The 9,782-nt window shown below is 35.4% G+C and overlaps 1 long non-coding RNA gene across 1 annotated transcript; it reads left to right on the plus strand.

The window, feature by feature from the left end:
• The first annotated feature begins 4,791 nt into the window (after window positions 1-4,791).
• LOC142345490 (uncharacterized) lies at window positions 4,792-5,913 on the plus strand. Its single transcript, XR_012759330.1, has 2 exons — window positions 4,792-5,404; window positions 5,547-5,913. It is a non-coding gene; the product is annotated as an uncharacterized LOC142345490 (long non-coding RNA).
• Window positions 5,914-9,782: the final 3,869 nt, after the last annotated feature.

Below are 9,782 nucleotides of genomic sequence, written 5' to 3' on the forward strand. Positions count from 1 at the left end.
AAAATTTTTTCTCAAAACGCTTAATGCTTTTTTTAATAAAAAAAATGGTCCTCCTTTTTCGTTCAGAAATTCATTTGAATGCAATGGGCTTGTAACCCTGTTTTGCTAGGCTAGATACAAGTAGAATGCACGCTTTCAATTTTTATAGCGGGTAATAAGGAGATTTCTCCTATTTAAGACCCCTTAAACTGAGCCTGCAATGCTATCCGAATAAAGATTTTTAGCAAGAAGCAATTTATAGTGACCTGTACCTAAAAACATTTTTCAAAACGACGAAGGCCTCTTTTTTTTAAAGCAAGTTTTGTCCTCCTTTATTGTTCAAAAAATTATTTGAAGGCAATGGGCTTCAAGAAGTTTTCTGCTAGAACAGATATGAGTATAATGGACGCATAAAATTCTTGCTCCGGGTATTTAGGAAAAATTTACTTTATTTTGGACTTCTTTTTTGTCGAAAAAAGCTTTCTTAAATTCGACAAAATTGTCTATTTTTTGTTGCCTAAATTGTAAAAAGAAAAATCTTCTGTTTAGGGCTCCTAAATTGAACTTAAAGTGCTAGCTAAGCAAGGGCTTGGGCAAGAAAGACCTTGTAAGTGACTGGACTTAAAACCATTTATGCAAAAGCTCAATGCTTCTTTTTTTAGAGCAAGTTTGGTTCTCAGTTTTCTCCAAAAAAACTTTCAAGGCAATAGGTTTGTAATACTGTTTTGCTAGGCTAAATACGAGTAGAATGCACGCATCAAATTTTCTTGCTGATTTTTTGAAATTTTTACTTGACTTTAGATTTCTTATTTGTTTTCTCAAAAACAACTTTTTTATCTGGACAAAAACCTTTATTTTTTGTTGCCAAAACGGTAAAAAGGAAATATCGTATCTTTTAATTATTCTAAATTGAGCTTAAACTGCTAGTCAAGGAAAGATTTTGGCATGAAGCACCTTGTAAGTGGCTGGACTTAAAAACTTTTTTCAAAACACTTAACGCTTCTTTTTTCAAAGAAAATTTGGTCCTCGCTTTTCGCTCAGAAAAGATGTTGCAGGTAATGGGCTCGGAACACTTTTTTGCTAGGCTAGATACAAGTAGAATGCATGCTTCAAATTTTTTTTGCTGGTACTTTTGATTTCAGCTTTTCTTCGTTTTCTCGAAAGAAGTAATCTTTATTTGCAAAGAAAACCTTTATTTTTCGTCGTTAAAAACGTAATAACGAAATTTCTTCTGTTTGAGTCCCCCTAAACTGAGCCTGCACTGCTAGCCGAGCAAAATGTTTAGCAACAAGCAACATATAAATGCTTAGACCTTAAAACATTTTTGAAAACGCCGAAGGCTTCTTTTTTTAAAGCAACTTCCTTTTCGTTCAAAAAAATTTTTGAAACCTGAAATTATTTCCAATGGGCTTCAAATCTCGTTTTGCTAGAATAAATACGATCAGAATGCACCCATCAATATCTTACTCTGGTTTTATTTGAAATTTTTTTGTTTTAGACCTATTTTCGTTTTCTCGAAAGAAGCATTCTAAATTGGACAAAAATCTCTATTTTTTGTTGCTTAAGACAAAAAAGGGAAAAATCTTCTGTCTCCTAGATTGACCTCCTAAATTTTGGACTCTTAGGTTGAGCTTAAAGTGCTAGCCAAGCAATGCTTTAGGCATGAAGCCCCTTGTAAGTGACTGGACTCAAAAACATTAATGAAAAATCCCAATGCTTCCTCTTTTAAGCAGGTTTGGTTCTCACTTTTTGTCCAAAAAAAATCTTTTGAAGGTAATAAGCTTGTAACCCTGTTTTGCTGGGCTAAAAAAGAATAGAATGCACGCATCAAAAAATTTTGCAGTTATTTTTTGCAGTCATGTAATTTTTACTTGACTTTAGAATTCTTTTTTGTTTCCTCGAAAGCAACTTTATTTGGACAAAAACCTTTAATTTTCATTGCTAAAAATGTAAAGAGGAAAAATTTTAACTCTCCTAAATTGAGCTTACATTGCTAGCCAACAAAAAATTTTGGCATGAGGAATCTTGTAATTGGCTTGACCTAAAAACATTTTTAAAATCGCTTAATAAATCTTTTTTTTGCAAGTTTGGTTCTCAATTCTCGTTCAAAAAATCATTTGAAGTCAATGGGCTTGTAACTGTGTTTTGTTAGACTAAATAGGAGTAAGATCCGCTCTTCAAATTTTTGTTGCGCTTTTTTAAAATCTGTGTTTGTATTTAACTCTTTTCTTCGTTTGCTCGTAACAAGCTTTTTTATGACAAAATTCCCTGCTTGGTTACTTAAACCGTAAGTGGTTTTTTTCCTATATTAAGGGCTCCTAAAATGAGTTTGTAGAGCCAATCAAGTAAACTTTTTAATAAGAAGCAACTCGTATATGTCTGAACTTGAAAACCTTTCGAAAACACTTAATGGTTCTTTTTTTAGCAAGTTTTGTTCCCACTGTTCGTTCAAAAAATTATAAGAATTCAATGGGTTTGTATACGTAATCCCGTTGGAAAAATTATTTGAACTGAATTGGCTTGTTAGGATAGATAGGTGGAACAGGAGATGTAGAATAGCAGAAGTTGCTCCTCAAATTTTTCTACGTTTTCTTGAAAGAAGCAATGTCTATTTGGGCAAAACTATTTGTATTTCGTTGCTGAAAATGTTAACAGCAGTTTTATGATGTTTAGGGATACTAATTTTAGCTTATTGTGTGAGTCATGAGAGCATTCTGGCATGTAGAATTAGAAAAATTCCTTGATGCAAAAAATTTTGTATTTATAAGTACCCTTTCAATCATCCAGTTTTTTCTATTGTCATCTCAAATGTTCTAATTTTTTCAGACTGTAGTGGAATGGCCAAATCAAGAAAATCCTCTCTCTCAACATTTGCTGTAGTTATAAAGAGGCTTTTTATGCCAGGAGCTGATGAATAGCAGATAAAGACTGCGACAAAAATTACTCTGAGTTTTCTGTCACAACGGTGATCTGAAGTCTTTCAGGTTGGATTATAACTAGTCAAGATAGGAGGAAGGCTCCACATTGTCCCAGAAACTATCTCTGAAACCGGAGGACATGTCTGATGTATGGTAAAAGCTTTGACACATTAGGGCTTTTCTGTCTGCTTATCTGCTTCTCAAGATGACACTAATTCTTCTTTGGCGCATTTGTTTTCCTGCCTATTGTCTCAATATTTATTTCTATTGTTATTCTTCTTCGGGATTTGCCTGCTTTGTTATCCTCTCAAAACAGATTATTCTTGGAAAAGCGTCAAAGTCATTCACATGCCTACTATCGAGTTCCGTTATCTAAATTTTGGTTTTAGGGACATGAACGACAGCCCCAGTCAAATTTCCTTGAGTACTATAAATGAGATGGTTGTTGTACCAAACGCAAATCACAACAGATTAATGAAAATCATCTGTCTGGAGAAGCCAAAAAAATGTCAAGTTTGATAATTACACTTTATAAGATTCTCGGGAGGATCCAGTTGTTCAAGTACGAAGTCAGGCATCACCATAAAATGGGAGGCAATGAGTGTTCTCGTTTCAGTTTATTGTTGGCAAGTTTCTTTTTAGCGAACAGAGAATTATTATTGAATAATTTGCGGCGTGTTTTTTTTCTTGGTTTTGATTTCACCTAGAACCAAGTTTTTCCTTTAATTTTAATCACTTTTGTTCATAGTTACCTGCGGAAGATATTAAGATCATGATGATTGAATTCACCGAGGTTGTAGTGCGGAAAGTTGTAGAGCTTTTGAGTGTGCAGGTGGCATATAGCCGAAAAAAGCTGAGAGGAAACCAGATGCTGAGATCGAAGCATACGTCACTGATAAAGACAAAAAAAACCAGGAATTGAAGACGAACTAGTTGAGAATAACGGACCACCAATTGGGTTGATGTGTTAGATGTGTGAGGTTTGTTCCCTCGGCTTTTGGCTGGACGCTTGCTGCCAACATCTTTGGGACTGGAGAAGAATGCACCTTAATCAATGAAAGAATCGGATCAAATATGCTGAAGCCCATTCACGACAGAATAATGATCAGGGTTGGAGCAGAAAATGAAAGAGTGCGTCGAAAGGAAGTTTCCAATTGACAAAATATTTGCCATAAAAAACTTTCCAGGGCACCAATCAGTACGGCTGTGAAGTGCGTCGAAAGTATCCTTGGAGAAAAGCAGCGACGGCAACTGTTTCTTACGATATGTATCTGTGATTTCCCGGTACTCTAAAACTCAAGGACACTGATTGTTCTGTATTTATTTAAATAGATCTTTCTTCTTTTGTTTTTTTTGTTAACAAAGACACATTCCACTGCATATTCTTTTAGCGATTAGTCAAGGAACAACTCAAATTTGTGCAAAACTTTTCTCCACGTTCCCAAAATTTAAGAAGTAACCTTGGTGCCCTTGCACATTGTATCTGCTTTCTCGTTGTAGTGTTTATGTTAATGCTAATCGATACAAGACCTGTTGTTTACGGTGTTGTAAATTCCAAACACTGGCAAAGCTTAATGAAATATCAAGGTATTTGAAATGCTATTTGAAGTCAGTTAATGATTGATTAACAATTAATGATTTCTTTCTGTTTGTGTAATAGTTTTTTTGTTTATTTGGAATTTTCTCTGGCCTCCTTCTGGTGTTATACTTGAAAACAAACTTAGAGCTTGTCGATTATCCTACATTTTTGTTGTTGAAGAGATAAACTGAAAGAGCAGTAATGTTATTTAAAATGAGAATGGATAAGAGCACCATCAAGATCACTTAGTTGCCTTCAGTTCAAAACTTTTGGCACTTGAAGTTCATAGTATCAATGGTTCGAAAATAATCGCCATCCATGATAGCAGGAAATCACGCTTTTCTTTGCTATGGTTTTTCTGCTTTTTTAGAGCAATATGTTATAAAGAAAACAGCTTTGAAAACTCTGACCGATGATCAGAAGTAGGCGACTCCGGATCCTTTGAATTTAGTGATGAGGAAATAGGACCTGCAAAAAACCTACAACGAGTCAGTGAGCTGTCTTCAAGTGATTCATGTGAAGCAGATAAGCTGATATATGTTCCGAATATAGCTGAAGGCAAGGGAGAAGCCAATAGTGACAACTATAACTGCAGTGACGAGGGAACTTCCTCATCAATTGCGAAGTTGGGAAGTGAGTTCCATCGTCCGATCTAAATACATCGAGAAAACCTCTAGGGAACGAGAAGAAAAGAAAAAGCGTCAATCGCTGAGTGGATTAATTGCGCGAATTTGGTTACCTGACGTCTGGAAGTTCATTATAATAATGATTAACATGGACAGAGCCTTCTAAATTTGTTCGAGAAATAGCTCTTAGAATTTTTATAGACAGGAAAGATTGTAAGCAACAGCAAACGATTTTTGGGCCTGGAAAATGATTGGCGAATCAAACAGGTCAATCGGAACAGCATGCTGAAAAATACTCAACGGTACGTTTATTTATTTATGCATCCATGTTTTGTTCAGTTAAACCGAAGAACATTTAAACCTTAAAGTTAATTATTTTCCTTCTTTCCCTACTTGAGAACTAGACAGTTCTACTCTTCATTTTTAATTAGTTGTTTGTTTTAGATGTGATTCGACATATATATCCCAGAAACGCTGCGCTTGCACTCAAAACGGCCAGAAAAACTGCAAACCAAAAGGGTTTAGACATCAAAAGAAGAAACCTCAAGTATACAGCGCCACAAACAAGCAACGCATGAAACACTCATTCTGTAGCCTTCAAAAGAACAACACAACAACCACTTGTTTTTTTATGAGCTTCTCTTCCATGATTCACGCTGTAACCTTAACAGCAGATGACTGTTTTATTTAAAAGACACTGTTGCTAACTAAACTAGGCCATTATTCTCTTTTACTGTACTTTTTCCAGTTGCCATGTTTGCAAAAAGAAACATTTGCCTTCCCATTGATTGAATTCAATTAAAAGAACGAATCTTTTTAACCGTTTACTTACAAAATTATCGCTTTGGAAAAATTTTTTCGGGTAGCTCTCTGAAGATTTGTGCTTGTGAAGATGTCTGTGTATCGAAAATTTTTTCCAAAGTTAACTGTTTATATCCTGCTCAGCGTTCAATCTTTTTCTTAGTTGCAGTGAAGCATGAATACTAGTTATTGAAGCATAGAAGTCTAGGTATGCTCAGTGTGATGCTAAAATTTGAAGAGAACGGAAGCTCTCGAGTGATTTCTATCAAAATCTCCGCTGATGAGAAAACTCTCTTTACAAAATTTGACGCAATGCTTTGGAAATGTTACAATAAAACAATTAATTTGGGTTACATTTTAAAATCAGACATTTTTGAGGTTCAGTGGATTGTTCTTTAATGGAACTGAAACGCTGAAATTTGAAAAAAAAAACAAAGTTCTCGAAGAACTATGTGCAATTATAGAGCCCATTGAGCAAGAAGATGGAAATCGGATTCAACCTATCTCTGTATTGAAACCCAACAAAGTTTGCAAGAAATGTATACTAAAAGTAGACACCGTTCTTTTGTGAAGCATTCGTGTGACCGAAACTACGAGTATGTGATTTCTGAAATAAGCGGACAAAAGTGTGACAATCTACCTTCAATACTGCGATCTTCTTTTGAAAACATTGTTTTTGCTTCTTTGTGGATAGGCAACAATAAGCCCATCTGGGACAATATCTTTGAGGTTAAATTTTAGTGAACATTCAAAATTTTTTCCTGTTTTTCATCTGACCAACTACTTTTTTTGAAAAATCTGGATCTGGAAAAAAAATTTGTAAAACAAAGAAGTGCAGATTATGTTTGGAGTAGTATTTTTACAGTTTGATGTCTTTTACAGTCCTTAACAGTTTGATGTTTTTTGCTAATTTCTGATTTGCCAGCGACAGCATCACTACTAAACATGCAGGCTCATAAAACAACATATGGTTGCCAAATTTTTATGGTACAAACCCAGAGTTCCGACCCATTGAATAACACCCAGAGCTGAAAAATAGATCCAAACTTTTCTTACCAAACTGAAAAAAATCTATGCTGAATATTTTTTGTGCGTGCAATGTCGCAAAAGTTGGTTTTCCAAATGCTGTCTTAGAAGAAGGGAAAAAGATTCACAGCAATCCAAAGCTAAAATTGTTCGAGTTGGACTCGCTTTCCCTTTTTTCTTCACAGAACAGTTACGTTTCCTCTAAATGTAATGTACAAATTTCTTACCGATAGATACGATTGTTCTTCACTTCAAACAATGTTGAAAAACTTTCAGTTTACATTCTAAAAATTGCGGAAAGGAGGAAATGTAATCAACCAATTAGCGTTCCAGTTTATTGTTTTCTCACTTTCACAGTAACCTCGAAGAAAGATATTGTTTTCCAGGACGCAGTTAATGAGAAGAAGTTTTCGAGAAATGAATTCAACAATTTTTCTGACTTTTTGCCTATTCTGAACGGATAGTTCGCCTATTCTGAGCATTATTAACTAGTCAAAATTTTGCAAACAATTTTATCAATACGAGTTTCTGCAGATCAAAATTAGTTTGCTTGTGCTTCTTTCAAGTAGCATATCCCATGTACAATCTCTGCCATGTAGCATTGCTCTGTTTAATTCTGCTTTTGGAGCACATTGATCTTTTATTATCACTTTTTAATGGATTATAGCAATTGTTAGAAAGTAGTTAAGTCATTTGTTTCGTTTGCAACAATAATGAAACGCCTAAAGCTGAATACTGACTGCTGTAAACTAAGATGGAGCCTGAAAGGTATTTTAAGATTCCTAAAAATGCATGGATGAGCCATAAATCAGATTTAGAGATTTTTTTGTAAAAACTGCTTTATAAGGCAGCCGGTGGCTACGGTTTGAATGTGGACTGCGTAATACTGTTCTTTGATGGCAGCTAAGGCTGCCTTCTGGGTTCTGTACTGAGCTACTGGTACTGGTTCTGTACTGAGCGACTGGTACTGGTTCTGTACTGAGCCTACTGGTACTGAGCCTCTATTGTCTTTTAAAATCCGTAAGAGAGCATAGGTCCACCATAATTTGGATATAGAGAGTTTTTTGTTTTATAATTGCTGTATATTGCAGCAGGTGGCTATGAGTTGATGAGGGCTGAACAATTCTGCTTATGGAAAGCAGCTAAGGCTGCATACTGGCTGCTGTAAATTAATATGGTGCGTGTAAGGTATTTTAAGATCCGTTTAAAAAGCATATGTCAATCTAAATTGGATTTAGACAGTTTACTTTGAAAATATTGCTGTATATGTCAGCGGGTGGCTACGAGTTAACGTAGAGTGGGCAGCACTGCTCATAAAAGCAGCTAAAGCTGCGTACTGGGTTCTATATTTTAGAATAGAGCGTGTATGTTATTTTAAGATCCACAAGAAAGCATACGTTGACCATAAATTGGACTTAGAGAAATTTTTGTATTAAAATTGCTGTATTTTGCAGTGGGTTGCAACGGGTTGATGTGAACTGGGCAACACTGTCATAGAAAGCAGCCAAAGCTGCCTACTAGGTTCTGGAAACTAGAATGGAGCGTGTATGGTCTTTTAAGAACCGTAAGAAAGCATAGGTTGACCATAAAATGGGCTTAGAGAGTTTATTGCGTTAAAACTGATGCATTTTGCAGCGGTTGGATACAAGATGCTGTGGACCGGGCAATACTGTTTATAGAAAGCAGCTAAAGCTGCCTACTGGTTGGTGCAAACTAAAATAAAACGTGTTTGGTCTTGTAAGGACCATAAAGGAACCATATAAGAAAGATATAAGAACCATATATGGTACCATATTTCCATAAAATTCTATGTGTCAAAACGTTTAAAGGTCGCGTGAGTTGTTTAAAGCTGCTCCTGGAACAAGAAAAAAGAAATTTGAAATCTTGGATGCCATATAAGAACCATATATGGAATTCTTGGGAACCAGGGCAAATCATTTAAGAAATTTTTGTATGGAATGTATGGAACCATAAATGGTTCTTTGATATGGTTCCCAAAAAAGGTTGACCCGGGTTTCCTCAAGAAAGGTTTTCTCATGTTTTTCAGCTTTTCATTAGAGTTGAAAGTTAATTCGTTGACAGGTGGGCACTTTCTGTTTTTTTTTTTGTGAGCCTGCGATATTAAGACTGATGTAGGTATGTTATTGTCTTCATCAATGACAAAAAATGTTGAGTTGATTATGCTCTTTGTCTTCTCATCTCTGCAATAAGGCTAAAACACCAAGTCACTCACCTATTCTGAGTGCCTCCATTTTGGTGGCTCCGTCACCGGGTTTCCTCTATATTGCTGATCAGGCTTTCTTGTTTCCACTGTGGAACAAACGATAAAAATCAATCTTGCGCACTTTTGTGTTCACACACAAACACTTGTTTCCATTGCAGTACTGTAGTTGTGTCTGGTTGTGAAACGCAAATGGTTTTCTGTATCTTCTTCTTCAAGATAATTTTTTTTTGTATTTCAAGTATGCTTATATTTAGCTTATGTTAATTGCTGCATTTTAAGATTGCGAATTTTAGCTCCTCTGGACACCCATCGTTTTGCCATGAGCGTAAGTGTAGTGAATCAACTATAGACACGTATTTCCTTGGGGCCTCATCGCCGTAGGCTTGAAGCTCATTTTTCTTTGGGCAAAAACATATAAGCTCGTTTCAGCAAAATTTTAGAGATATTTCTTAGAATCTTGGAATCTATTCATCATTTTGTGCACTTTCGTGCTAAAGTTCTATTCAGTAATCATATCAGAAAAATAGATGCAGATTATTACAAAAATCATGGAAACACCTTTCCCTCAGCTATTAAAATTTCGATTTTTCTGTTTTGCTTTAAAAACCTTTGCACGGTCGTCAAAAAAA

This window comes from Convolutriloba macropyga, chromosome 9, assembly GCF_964194025.1.
Source record: "Convolutriloba macropyga chromosome 9, txConMacr16.3, whole genome shotgun sequence".
Taxonomy (NCBI): domain Eukaryota; kingdom Metazoa; phylum Xenacoelomorpha; order Acoela; family Convolutidae; genus Convolutriloba; species Convolutriloba macropyga.